The sequence below is a fragment of the Centruroides sculpturatus genome, unplaced genomic scaffold (assembly GCF_000671375.1).
Source record: "Centruroides sculpturatus isolate CEXI.00-Female unplaced genomic scaffold, Cexi_2.0 scaffold100, whole genome shotgun sequence".
In the NCBI taxonomy this organism is placed as follows: domain Eukaryota; kingdom Metazoa; phylum Arthropoda; class Arachnida; order Scorpiones; family Buthidae; genus Centruroides; species Centruroides sculpturatus.
Genome location: NW_019384300.1, coordinates 103,073 through 118,872, shown reverse-complemented (window position 1 = coordinate 118,872; position 15,800 = coordinate 103,073). Strand labels below are relative to the sequence as shown.

The following is a 15,800-nucleotide window of genomic DNA, read 5'->3' as shown; positions in this document are numbered from 1 at the left end:
TTTTTAAAATGTAATTAAACATCTTGAAATTAAACTTTCTATATATGTAAATTTGGAACTACGAAGCAATGCATTTGATTTTTTAATCCCAATTTTCAGATGAGGAGAAATTGGGAGGTAATTTTTTTTATTTTACACAATATATATATATATGCCACTGCTTTATATAAATTTTTAATTGATCACTATATATTTTAACATTTTTAAATGAATGTTTTTGACTATAAAGAAAAAGTAACTGCTTCACATTTTAATTTGAATCACAATTAATTTGCTTGCCACTTTTGCATTAATTATTAATTTTTGCTTGCAAGAATTTAAAGTTTTAAAATTAGATATTTTTATGGTAATTAGTGGCTTGAGTTTTCCTTTATTTTTCTATTATTGTAGCTATGTTAGTTGCAATAATTTTTGCTATGCTAAAATAAGCTTTACATGTATGTCAGTGTATGAGTATGTGGCGCTTAATGATGGAAATATGTTGTTAAGCGAATGTCATAGATTGTACTTAGACAAACATTATATGGTATAGTCTTGTATAAGCTATATGTTACATAATAAGTATTTATGTATCTAAACATAAAAAAGTATGGATGGCTGCAAAGTTTGCTGCTCCATTGTAATCCTATGAAACCTCTGTCGTTAAGCTGCACATACAGTACCTGTGTACTTTTTAATATAATTTATTGAGAAAATTTTTTTACATAATATTAAAATATTTTATTTTAATCAGAATTATTTAATTGATTAATTATATATGTATAGATTCTATATATTTCAAAATATTAATTTTTTTTCCATCTAGTTTAGGGAATTAGAAGGTACCATTGGACAAATTTTGACATCTCCTGAAGGTGCTGATATATCTAGTGAAGTTGAATAAATGGTATGAGTTAGTTATCATTGAGTTATATATACTTGGTGATGAAAGGAAAGTGGAACTCATGAGACCAAGTGAGGAGTTTGGTGATTTGGGAAGGCATGAGCCAAGTATATTCACATTAGAAACTCCTTGCGCCATTTCTCAAAGTTCTACTTTTGTTTGATTGTCTCGTATATGTTACTATGTTTTGTTTTGTTAATATAATTAAAATTACTAATTTGCTTTTAAATTAAAGTTAAATATAATTTTTATATTGCAGATGTGTTCATAGTCAATTTGCTCCATAAACCAAGATGGTATCTTAATGGGTATATTCCCTTAGAACAACTCTGATTTTTGCATAACACCTTTAGAATCGTAGCTATAGATAATCATTTATCTCCAGATTGATTGTGACAAATCAGTTTGTATTTTCTTTATTAAGTTTATGATTTCTAGAAGTAATATATTTAAAAGAAGAAATAAACCAATGCAGCATGTCATCCTCTCCTGCTACATCTACAGTCGAAAGAAAATATTTTGCAAAAATCCAAGAGTACAAAGCAGAATTTCATCAGCTAGTCATTCTTGTTTATCAACTAATTGGTGTTTGTGTAATACAGTTAAGTTAGCTGTTTAATGTGTCACTATTTATCTTTTGTTATGTTAATCTTAAGTCTGTTTAAATGTAGTTCACAAATGAAATTCATCCAGAAATTATAAGTGATATTTTATTATGGTGCGCAATATATGCTAATCAAACAGTGTTGTTTTATTAACAAATAAACAAAGAAGTATTGTAGTTTTCAGGAATGTATATAATGTTACAGTAAAATTAATGGGGAAAAAATTGTTAAAATTCATAATTCTTTTTTGGCTTTGAACAAATTTGATAATGTTGAAATTTCCAATTTCTTATTATAGTTATTTAAAACAAGAACATATTTATTAAGATTAACACTTGACCAAAAGAAAAAAATTTGCATTTTTTGTGGAATTTTCTTGGATAGAAAAATTTTGAAATCAATAATGCAAGAACATTAAAAAAGAAATTGCATCTTTTATATGATAAAAGCTAAAATATTAAAAAACTTCTTCGATATTTAAAAGGTTTGATTTAGATACATCATACACATAAATATGAAAACTTTGTAGCCAAATTAGAATTAGATCATTCGTAGTTAATTCTTTGAGATACGTCATCAGGAGCAGCGTAAAGAAATGCATTTTATGTTTGTGTTTCTTTCGAGATCTGATCTTGAGTTTCTGTAACAAAGAACTGCTCTTGCTGACTTGTCTCTATGCATAATTTAAAAAGTAAACAAGAAAAAAAATATATATATACTTATTTATTAGCAAATTTTAAAACTGTTTTTAAGTTTCAAAAATTAAAATGTTATCATGCTGATTAGTTTAAATATTATCAATACATAAATATATTTAGGATGCTTGCCGATAAGTTTAATCTATTTATTATTGTTAAAATAATAATGTTCATTTCAGAATACGCAATAATAATGTTCATTAATTTTAGAAGATTATAATAGTTGTAAATTGTTATTGTTAATACTTTTTCTTCTGGAATTTATATTAAATTACATTTTATCATCAGTAATTAACACATTATAATTAAAATGTATTATAACAATTTGACTCCCGAGTAACTTCCAATTAATTATAATCCTTAGGAGAGAAAATAACAATAATAAAATAACAATAGAGTTGTTTAGAAAGTAGTATTTTAATAATAATATAGAGAGGAACAATTGTGTTTGTGATTTGTCTTACGATACAGTAGAGTATGGTGTAGATATAATTTTTCCTATAATCAATAACCTCTTTAGATCGATATCACTTTGATATTTATTTAGTACAGACTTTTACATACCTTTGTCCTGTTTTTGGTAGTATAGAGTTACATTACTTAATGCATTTTCATGCTTTATCGAAAGTTACTTGCTACTGTTAAGAGATCTCATTAAGAAATGAATGCAATCTCATTTAAAATAATTTTTGCAACAGACTGCCAATTTATATAAGCACCGATTATTCAATAATCAAAAAAAAATCCATTGTTTAGGGGTCGTATTCATCTTGATAACAAGATACGGTATTCAAGTTTAAGGAGATTAGTTAATAATCTAGAGAACTGTTTTGGCTATTGAGTTTATTATATCGAGGACATAAAAATCATTTTTAGAATATACTCGATAGGAGCTTACTATCGTTAAGTTAAGGAAAATTAGTCCAGAATATGTTAAGAATTGAGATATTCTTTCTGTTTTTTGTTTGTAATAAAATAAGTCTAATGTTGAGACCAAGTAAGTTGACTGATTGTATCCAGTTATAAAGTTTTTAATTCATATTTTAGAGTTGTTAAATGATTAATCAATGGGATATTTTAACTCAAAAGTTCAGTTGCAGAGTAGACACTTAGTTATTTGACATTTTCCATTTTTCATTGATAATCGGTATCAACTGATTGAGTTGAGAATTTTGAAGTTCCAATATCTGATTTGGCTTTTAATTGTTGGTCAGAATTTGTTTGAATTGTAATTTATAATGATTAACTACTTGGAAGTAGTTGGAAAGTAAAAGCATAAAACTATGTACAATATGACAAAAAAAAATTACATTCATGGAGTTCTTAACAATAATTTTTATGCAAAATGTTTTTGTCTAGATTTTCTTGCAAATTATGTAATGATAAGGTATGTAACTTGTTAATGAAGTTAACAATGAGTACATTCTGGTGTACATCAGTGTATTGGCGAACCATGATGTACTGAAATGTGCTCTGATATTTACCAATGAGTTTGTTGATATAGCGATTGATGCATGTTACACTCACCAGGATATGGTGAGCTTCAATGAAGTAACTGGTTGCCTCCCTGGTTATATTATTAACACCATTCTTACAACTTATTAACCCAGTTATTTTGACAAAGTGAGTCTGCAAATGCCAATGTAGTGCTGTTTGCTTTTCCAATTTTATCATTAAACCATTCACAAATGCATACTGGATTGTACCCAAAGGTTTTGTTTGATTTACGACTGCCAAACATGTTAAAGATTGAATTTTCTGCTTTGTTTATATGAAACATGCATTTTTGCAACATTACAAAGTGAGAACTGTCTACTAAAGCAGAAATTTTCTTGATTCAGAATGTTTAACAAATGTTTCAGAATCATTTTTAACATTTTCAGTCAATATTTTACTTTCAATCTTTAATAATGCTTTTAAAGATTGCAAGAATATCTATCGATTAGCTTATTATGTTCCCTGTTTTTTATATAGAATATCCTATTACAAATCCCAATGAAATACGTGTGTAATTTAATTGCATGTAAATGCAGTTACGAATTTCATGAATGCAAGTTTTTTTGTCGTATATATTGATTTTATATTTATAATATATTGTTATGTAAAAATGCATTCGGAATAGATTATCTAGTTTAATTGGATTAATGGTAGAATTTAGGATGTTATTAAAAAATGTTACATGATTGAGTGCCTACTATATATTGTTAAATATGTTTTTGATGAGTTAATGATTTTATTTTCGAAAAATTTCATTATCAAATAATAAACTCCGGCTCAAAATTTCATATTCGGACTTTTTCATACTGTTCCATTAGGCTGGAAAATCATAGTAACGGTGAAAAACAAAATATCACTAGTAATATTATTACTAGTAATGTGATGCTTGTCATCATTATTATGTCCTTTTGTCAGCTAAATATGGCTTCGTCATTGTGATTTGCAAATTACAGTGAATGTTGTCCAATTTAATGGTCACTGTAAAATTTTCCATCCATTGAATAAAACTGTACAAGTTGGCATTTCTATTATCTTTTTGTATACGAGAAATTATTTTTGTGATGACAATATTTTTTCTTGGAGATAGCAAAACAACGTGTCCAGCCACAAACGTAAAAAAACAAATGGGGGAACAAATTGCAGTCTTAATTTTTCTGACATTCAAACCAATTTCAGTTTTGTTTTGAACTAAAACCATGATGTAAATTAGTCTTCCACTTAACAGAAGAAATGCTTAACAGTTCTTTTGGATATGTTACAAAATAATTTGGTCTTTCGTTTTCTCGGCATTGTCAGGAAAAATGCACTGGGCCCTTCAACCGTAATCTCTAAGTGTTCTATTGTATAATAAGACATTCAATATAATTTATTTTTTAAATCCATTTTACATCGTTGTATGTGCAAAGCCAAGATTTTGTGGTTAAACTTTATTTTTAATACATAAAAAAAATAATTCTTGTGTCTTTGCTTTATTGTTGTTATAAACGATCAAATTATTTCAAAGTGTAATTTTGTTAAACGTGTCGGTCGGTACGTTGGAAATACGATTTTATTAACTGTCGAGATTGATGTAAATGTGAAATATGCCAAAGTTAAATGTGGAAATGCTACTTACATTCGACATCAGTATTGATCATCATCGTCATTTGTTTTTTAATTTATTTATTTGCTTATCATCTAAGCACAGTTTCATCAAAATATGAGAAACACTCTAAGAAAATCTCAAATTGCTTATACAAAAAGTAAAATTATTATTATATTTTCTAACCCTTCATCATTCCACGAGAGCATTTTTTCCATTCTCCTCTTCATTCTTGACATTCTCAATCGTCCAGTATTAATCATCTCTGTACGAATTTGTTTTTCTTAAATATTTTATAGTTTTATTTTGTGGATGTTTGGCATATTTCATGTGTTTCTAACAAAAAAAATAAAAGTGAAATGCTTTAACACAAATTTTTACCTTATTTTCAGACACATTCTAAATGAGAAAAAAAGAAAACATTTTGCTCTTTCATATTTTTAAAGTTTTTTGTATATAAAATATGTGTTAAATGTTCATAATGTTATTACTTTTGATATGGCCCCCACGGGCATCACTTACCATTTTTTACATAAGTGTCATATCTGTAGCATTGCGTGTGATAATTAGTCTTGTACAGTTTGTTAATTTATTGATCTCATTGGAAAATATTAAGTTTTTCCGTTAGTTTATCTTAAAATGTTTATTTTGCGGGTTTAAAATGTACGTTATCGTTCATAGTAGTGTATGATACAATGGTTGTAGAAAGATTTATTGTTAGATATAAGAAAGTGTAAATGGAAAGATAAATAAATTGGTTTCAGCATTAACTAGTTTTCTTTTTTTTTCTTTTTTTTAGATATTGTTTATTATTGAAGTAATGCAGATATACTAAATTGAATATTGAGAAAATAATAAATATCTTCAGATTTAAAATCAAGTGAGTTTATATTATATTAAAGTATATATTACCTCATTAATTTTAAATGTGAAATGATTATTATCATCTTATATTATGATAAAGATGGAGAAGTAAAGAATTTAAAATAATTAAATTTGAAAATGTCGAGCGTGCGATAGCCAGATGGTCAAGCTGATAAAAGCATTAGCTGTGGCTCTAGATTATTCATGTTTTCATTTGTGAGTCAAAATGGATGCATTGGGCCTCATCCTTCATTCTCTGGTTACCTTATGGTTAGGTCGGTTATGCCCGTAGTGGATTTGACAAAAGTCCTCTTACAGTCATATTCATAACCAAGGAGCAAGAGTTTAGCATTAGAAATGATCTATTAAGTGTTCATGTGCTAAAAATAAAGTGAATGGTGATTGGTTAACTTCTAACTCTTGATCTTTGTTTATGAATATGGCTGTTAGTATAGCAAGTTAGAATTAAAATAATATATGTATTATTTTGTGTGTGTGTGAGGGCAGCTGGGGGTATAGAGTTAGTTATCACTCTTTATACCACTTACTCAGCTAAGTAGTCTGGAAGACTAGCCTCAGTTGTCGTAGGATGATGATATATGAGTGATATAAATGCAGAGACGAGACGATCGTGTAATTACTGTCTCCTGTCAGGATTCCCGACACCAGCTAGGGTAATTAAAATTACGCGCCCTAACTCGCATATATAAAAGATGATTAGGAGGGCTAAACAGTCGACTGAATAAATGATTGAATTCAAATGATAAACATAAATATTATTTAATGGATAAATGAAATATACTATATACATATCTCTAAATATAACATAAGATAACATTGGAAGTATAATAGAGTTCAATGAGCTTATTTCTAACTACATCTATATTTCTATACCTTGCGTGAATGATACATGAGAGAGAGAGCTTACAATAAACAATATATATACTACCTCGACTTAGGTAGTATTCATAATCTTCTTTGAGGAGCTCGGGAGATGAAGGATGGATGTGGGATATTCTCTTATTATGTACATAAAGTTAAAATATATAAAGCGAGACTTTTCTATGGCAGCTAATTTTCTGGAGTTATATGACAAACTCAACTATGAGGAACTGCCTTCTATGGCATCTTTGAAATTATGGAAGACTGCATTCTATGGCAGATTCAGAGTCTTCGAGAACTGCCATCTTCTATGGCAAATCTCTTTTGTAGATTGCTTTCTATGTGGCAATATCAATATCAATTGTTGATGAACTGCCCAGAATAGTGGGAAAATTCACTTTTTAATGGGCCATCTTAGCATTCAAGGGATCACTGTTACTATTGGATGCACGCTGACATATAGAGGGGGTTAAGAGATATGGCGGGTCTGAACTTGGAGATAAGAGCTCTTGAGAAAGGAAGTTGATTTCCTCTTTCTCCTTAACTGCGAGTGCAACTTCCCCTCTTGTAAACAACATATATAAAAATTTAATGTAGTTTCTCTGCTAAATTAATTAAATAATCCCAATTCTCACATATGCACATACTGGTGGTCCTTAACTATCAGACAACTTGCTCATTCCTACATAATATTTAAATATTATGTAGGAATGAGCAAGTTGTTTGATACCTGTAATTCGGGAAGGTATGCACCAACACAATGCAAAATTTTTTTTGAAATACTGTATCTTTATAACTTTTTAAAAAAAATTTCCCACACCTGTTATTGAGTAGAAACAAAATTTTAACTCTTGCTCAACTTTTGTATACATTTTAAGTAATTTTTGCATTATATGCAAAAATTAGGGACTGTCTATATAGTGCTATATTTATGAAAACAATTAGCTCTCTGAGCTAAATATTTTGGTAAATATGGCAAAGAATTAGGGATTAACATGAATAGGTTTGAGCCATCATACCTAAATAAATGTGATTGACAGTTCTTCATTCAAATTAAGTCATTTCTATTTCATAAAGTTTTAGCCTATTCTTTCAATCAGATATAAATTTAATTTGTGAGAGTTTTTCAATCTATTCATGCTTAAAAGTAGATTTGGGTTTAGTATGGTCACGAAGGAGTGACAAACTAAACATGATATTAACATCAAAATTAAATAAGCTAAAAACTAAGATCATGAAGCAACCATCAAATAAATTTTGATATCTTAGAATAATTGTTCAACAAAGATGATGGGACAATACAGGCATTAACCTGCTGTGAGTCAATTTGTTGGGCTCCATCTCCCGCCACTTGGCTGCTCCTATGGTTTTCTTGGAAAAAAGACTCTCTTAACGTATGCAGAGTAGAAAGCGTTAAAAAAGAAAAAAAAGACAAAAAGAGAAATAGTCAATGAAAACTTTATTTGTATACATGAATGTTTACATACAATGATCAGAGTGAAATCTGATCCAAAAATGTCGCATAATATATATAAAAATATAAAAATACTTTGCACAAAATATAAGTGCGAATTAATTAAAAAATAATATATATTGTTTAGAAAGGAGCCTGGCATCCTTGTTTACATTATTGTTTCTTAGCATACTAGACCACTGGCTAACAAAGTGGGGGGTAATCAAAAAATATNAAGTGTTCATGTGCTAAAAATAAAGTGAATGGTGATTGGTTAACTTCTAACTCTTGATCTTTGTTTATGAATATGGCTGTTAGTATAGCAAGTTAGAATTAAAATAATATATGTATTATTTTGTGTGTGTGTGAGGGCAGCTGGGGGTATAGAGTTAGTTATCACTCTTTATACCACTTACTCAGCTAAGTAGTCTGGAAGACTAGCCTCAGTTGTCGTAGGATGATGATATATGAGTGATATAAATGCAGAGACGAGACGATCGTGTAATTACTGTCTCCTGTCAGGATTCCCGACACCAGCTAGGGTAATTAAAATTACGCGCCCTAACTCGCATATATAAAAGATGATTAGGAGGGCTAAACAGTCGACTCAATAAATGATTGAATTCAAATGATAAACATAAATATTATTTAATGGATAAATGAAATATACTATATACATATCTCTAAATATAACATAAGATAACATTGGAAGTATAATAGAGTTCAATGAGCTTATTTCTAACTACATCTATATTTCTATACCTTGCGTGAATGATACATGAGAGAGAGAGCTTACAATAAACAATATATATACTACCTCGACTTAGGTAGTATTCATAATCTTCTTTGAGGAGCTCGGGAGATGAAGGATGGATGTGGGATATTCTCTTATTATGTACATAAAGTTAAAATATATAAAGCGAGACTTTTCTATGGCAGCTAATTTTCTGGAGTTATATGACAAACTCAACTACGAGGAACTGCCTTCTATGGCATCTTTGAAATTATGGAAGACTGCGTTCTATGGCAGATTCACGGTCTTCGAGAACTGCCATCTTCTATGGCAAATATCTTTTGTAGATTGCTTTGGCAATATCAATATCAATTGTTGATGAACTGCCCAGAATAGTGGGAAAATTCACTTTTTAATGGGCCATCTTGGCATCCAAGGGATCGCTGTTACTACAGTAGAGTCTCGAAAACTCGGCCTAATTTGGATCGAAGGGTGGCCAAGTTTGTGAAAATGCCGGGTTATCGGGAATGGGGTTAAAAAAATAAGTATGAGTGTTTCCTCAGAAAATACTGTACTGTACTTGTATGTATTGTTTACATCAGAATACAACAGAGAATAAACTGCCCAAATACCCTTAAACAAAGGAAAAGTACGTCCTTTATGAAGGCATAGAGCCTTTACTATGTGAAAATGAAAATTAATGAATACACTGTGTACAGTAATTTACCAGATAAGACAGACCTCAGAAAAATGCTTTATGAGGCATAAAGCTGTCTATAATGAAAATTAATTAACTAAGAATTTTTTTGCTCTGCCAGGGTGTGGCCAAGTTATCCGGACTGCCGGGTTTTCGAGTGCCGAGTTTTCGAGACTCTACTGTATCAGATGCACGCTGATATGTAGAGGGGGTTAAGAGACATATGGCAGTCTGAACTTGGAGATAAGAGCTCTTGAGAAAGGAAGTTGATTTGCTCTTTTTCCTTAACTGCGAGTGCAACTTCCCCTGTTGTAAACAATATATAAAAATTTAATGTATTTTCTCTGTTAAATTAATTAAACAATCCCAATTCTCACATATGCACATACTGGTGGTCCTTGACTATCAGACAACTTGCTCATTCCTACATAATATTTGAATATTATGTAGGAATGAGCAAGTTGTCTGATACCTGTAATTCAGGAAGGTATGCACCAACACAATGCAAATTTTTCTTAAAATACTGTATCTTTATCACTTTTTAAAAAATATCCCACACCTGTTATTGGGTAGCAACAAAATTTTAACTCTTGCTCAACTTTTGTATACATTTTAAGTAATTTTTGCATTATATGCAAAAATTAGGGACTGTCTATATAGTGCTATATTTATGAAAACAATTAGCTCTCTGAGCTAAATATTTTGGTAAATATGGCAAAAAATTAGGCATTAACATGAATAGATTTGAGCCATCATACCTAAATAAATGTGATTGACAGTTCTTCATTCAAATTAAGCCATTTCCATTTCATAAAGTTTCAGCCTATTCTTTCAATCAGATATAAATTTAATTTGTGAGAGTTTTTCAATCTATTTATGCTTAAAAGTAGATTTGGGCTTAGTATGGTCACGAAGGAGAGACAAACTAAACATGATATTAACATCAAAATTAAATAAGCTATAAACTAAGATCATGAAGCAACCATCAAATAAATTTTGATATATTAGAATAATTGTTCAACAATGATGGTGGGACAATAAAGGCATTAGCCTGCTGTGAGTCAATTTGTTGGGCTCCATCTCCCGCCACTTGGCTGCTCCTACGGTTTTCTTGGAAAAAAGACTCTCTTAATGCATGCAGAGTGGAAAGAGTTAAAAAAAAACAAGAGAAATAGTCAATGAAAACTTTATTTGTATACATGAATGTTTACATACAATGATCAGAGTGAAATCTGATCCAAAAATGTCACATAATATATATAAAAATATAAAAATACTTTGCACAAAATATAAGTGCGAATTAATTAAAATATCATATATATTGTTTAGAAAGGAGCCTGGCATCCTTGTTTACATTATTGTTTCTTAGCATACTAGACCACTGGCTAACAAAGTGGGGGGTAATCAAAAAATATTAAATTGATTAATATAGTTTTTAAGCGTAAAGTGAGTTTGTAAACTTAAATAAGCAGGATTCTTTAGTCGTCCTGTTTATTATTATTTTATGGGCAGACAAAGTTGCTTCGTTTTTGATTAAATCATTACCAGAAATGGCACACAAGAAAAATCTTATTGTTTGGACTCATGCCGTGGACAAAATAAAAATTTCTTAATTCTTTGTGTAGTTGTGTGTTACTACCATATTTATGGCAATTACACAAAAATATTTTGTTCTGGGGCACAGCTATATGGTTTTGATTTAGACTTTAGAATGTATAAACATCAATCAGACATACTCATAGGAAGATATGATGATTTCAAATGTGTGTAGATTGTTTTTTTTTTCTGTTGACAAAGCAGTGATTATCATAAAAATGACTTGTCAAATGTCACATGTCATCAACATTGTAAGAAGGAAACAGGCCCAGCAAAGATCACTCGTCTTTCCCATTAAATATCCTCATAGAAGAAGCATTAAACCAGAGGAGTTAAAAGATCTTATGATGCTGTTGCTGTTTGTGGCATATGTATGCCACTTATTTACATACCTTTAAGCTGCGAATACATTGATTACACTGGGCATTATAATGCCTATTTAATAAAGGGAGCAATGTTGTGTGCTGAAATTTGTTATTTAGAAATATTTGCCGAAACGTAGGAGACATTAATTATGTTCAATAATATGAGTAACATGTAAATGTAACCAATTTTTTATTACTGCAGTAGCAGCTTAAACAAAATACAAAGATTTGTGTCCTTAAATTATACTGGAGTTGTATTTTTGCTACACAAGGCACTATTGATTGAAATATAGTGGGAATTGTTATTATTATTTTTGGTTGATTATATATATGTGGTACTATGTAAGAGACTGAGGTGGTAAATGCATAACCCTGCTGCTTTAGTCTAATTGAAACCTCAAATTTTCATGGGTGCTTTTAATCAAACCTTGTGCACATAAAAGTAGGACTTTGCAGGATGGAAATAGCTAGTATGAAATGCCATATTTTTAAAAAATATTATAACGAGAATTTATACTGGAGCTTAAAATGGAGAGCTGTATTGTATTATTGTATTTCTTTTAACTTTGACCATATAGTTGAAAAATTAATTATACATTTCAATAAATACTTTTGGCATGTGAATATATAAACATATTATACTCCAAAGCATGGATAACAGCAAAGAGAACAACCATACAAGAAAAAATATTAAATTAATCAGTGTATGGTGAGTGGAAATGTTAAAACTGCCTAGGAGTAAGAAACCCAAACATCTTGATAATTCCAAGAATGGTGCATATGATCTGAAATTAAATTTTAATCATTAATATAAAGTAAATAATATAAGATTATTTTATTTATTACTTACTTTTTATCCATAATTGCTCCAAATACTGTTAAAGAATATATGATATAAACTATACAAATCATCACAGTTGTATAACTATAATTCTGTAAAGAAATTATGAATAAATCGTTTGAAGAAATGGTTCAATGAAGTTCAATCGTTTCAGTAAAATCAAATATAAATATTAATTTTTGATGGATCGATTTGACTAGTAAATTTAGTAACAATTAAATAAATTTGTTACTGTAAGACACCTGGAGTACTTGGTGGTGATATGGTGTAGTGTAACTTTGTGGCAAACATTCCCTCATCATATATATGGAAGAAACCAGCATCTAGCCTCAAAAGACTCACAATAATGACACGTTCATCTGAAGTGAAACTCTGCCACATCTGTGGGCCGTTGCAAACTTTATGTAGACATACCACTCCATGTTTGGTCTACTCTAACTCTGCAAATTTATACTTTCTCTTTTCTCCTTATTGGTGCCACACAGCTAATTCGTGTCATGCTGAAATGCTTTGTCATGGCACCACATAGTTCAACTTTTTGTGGCTTGATCAAGCTATGACATGATGTCAGAAAGTGTCCTGCATGGCATAAGAATGATTTGGCAATATGTAGAGACTATTAGACTAGCCTTAGTTTTTGTCAATAGAGATGGATCTATTGAATCCAATGGTTAGTTGATTGCTCATATACTATAGAAATTCCAAAATAAGCAACTAAAAGTTATGTAGTACTCTCATGACTGAAAAGAGCTGCTGAAACAAAAACAAATTTGTACTCATTACATTATCTACTAAAATTCAGACCCAATAGGGAAAGCTTATGGGCCAGACACCCGATTAACTACGGTATATACGAACGTCGGTCTAGACCGGAAGACAAGTCATTTTTTCAAAATTAAGATTAAAAATTGCATCCCGGCATTGTGACCATATTCTCTTTCTATAAGTTGATATTTAGATTCAGATCTGCTCTCCACTCTTTAAATAATAATAATAATAGTAGCAAACATTTTTAAAAAATTATACATTGTTAATCTTAATGTTTTCAGTGAACATACCTTGTGATGAGTTGCTAACAATATATAAGCTACAGCAATTAAAAAGAAGTGAGCCAACACGTACAAGTAACACCAAAGATCCAACTGCGGATTGTATTTATCGACGGGATACGATACCTGCAGAATTAAAGGGCATTAAATTTTATCAAATAAAATATATAACCTAGAAGCATATCTCAATATGATCACTTTGAGAAAAGAAAACGTTACTTCTAATGATATAAATTTTACTTGTAACAATAAAGATTTAGTTCGACATTACAAGGTTAAAAGCTCAATTATTTCGATCTTTTGTTGAGTTGAAGCCTTTCATGTGTTTATTTAAGTAATTTGAATACACGAGATATTTATTTTATTTTTGTTAGAATGACTATAAATGTTATTTATTAAAATTTTATTCATTGATCGATGAAGTCTAAGTATGAAAAGGAGACAACTACTGTCATTTATTCTTTATTACCTTCACAGTACGTTTACAATGGTAAAGATCGTAATTTAAATTTTTTAGTAATTTTACTAAACTATAGGGCGGCTTCAGAGTGGAAGGACAAGGGAGCACGGTCTCTTTGCTGTTTACAACTGATAAGAATTTTTGATAATAGCTTTGAAATTCGAATATAAGAATAACAATTGTTATCATTTTCAAATCTTGTGTTATATTGAACAAATGCATATTTGTTCATTAGAATGTATTATAAGAAATGGTAAACATTAATTTTGAATTGAAATTTTAGTCTATTCAGTTCATGTTATCTTGTACCGTATTTACAATAGAATACAAGAAAATATTCAAATTATTCGAAATTAAATAAATTGAATGTTATTTTAGTATTACCTTCGTTATAAACCATTATTTATTTTTATTTAATTTTTCTGTGAGAAAGTATTCGAATAATAGTATGAGAATTTCGGATATTTAAGATTTAACATAGACTATATAAGCATATACATTCAGTTCTGTTTCTTTCCAAATTGGTCGACAACACGAGCAAGATTCGTCCATTTTGGCAGAACTGAGGTCGATGATACACCCGAAGACAAGCTGAAAGTCATGATAAAAATCTAAATATTCGTCATAAAAGTTATTAGTTTAACTATTTTAAAGGTCGTCAACTGCATCGTGCACCAGCATTTAAAATATTTCCTGAATTAGACTAGAATTTTTGAAATTTACGTCGATATAAAAATTTTATGATATAATAATAAAACATGAAAATTTACGACCATTCAAATAATGAAATCGTCTACAATAATTGAAGTATTTAAGGTTATATACCGTACAGTTAAACATCTGAACATAATAAAATGGTTGTTGTTTAGAATTATTTTATATGCATTTTCGTTGGAAAGGAAAAAAAAAATGGCCTGAAAAAAATGGTCATTATTTAGAGGTTGCCGTTAATGGAGGCTCGCCTTAATTATTTTTTTGTAATTAATTAGTTCATTCATCGAGAAATTTATAAATTTGTAGATGGTAGCGCCGTTTGTTGATGTTTTTCTTAAAATATTACATGGTAATTTGATTCAACAGCGATACGTGATTTAACCATAATCTAGTAATTAATAATATCTATATTATATCATTATTATCGATAGATAAATTACTTGATGTCTGCACAACTAATTTTTCATTATCGATAAGATTAATGTAATTAATAATTAGAAAATAATGGATGAATTATCTTTGAAAATGTTGTTAAGAGATAGCATCCTTGAGTAATCAAATTTGAAATGGTAATAATGTAATAAATAAATTTGCTTGAATTTATTTACAGTTTATATTTAATTTTAAATCGAATTTAGGATGCATTATAATGAAATCGAGAGAATATAATAGTCACATTTAATTGGAGATTAAAACACAAACTTTTGATCATTTGTTAATTTAAAAATATATTCTTAAATTATGGGAATGGTTATTAACAATATAGTCTATAAATTAAAATTAAAGATATCTCGAAATTTTAATACAGTAAATTGCTTTTGCTTGTTGACTTTTACTTGAATTTATGCCTTCATAAACTGTGGCCGAGTGGATAAAACAAC

General features: G+C 29.4%; 1 long non-coding RNA gene and 1 pseudogene across 1 annotated transcript; one reads left to right on the top strand and one right to left on the bottom strand.

Annotated features, from left to right (window-relative positions):
- Positions 1-801: 801 nt before the first annotated feature.
- On the top strand, positions 802-2,930 carry LOC111637130. Its single transcript, XR_002758646.1, has 2 exons — positions 802-886; positions 1,143-2,930. It is a non-coding gene; the product is annotated as an uncharacterized LOC111637130 (long non-coding RNA).
- An 8,284-nt stretch (positions 2,931-11,214) lies between these two features.
- The window catches only part of LOC111637042, a 34,017-nt pseudogene continuing 29,431 nt past the window's right edge, over positions 11,215-15,800 (bottom strand).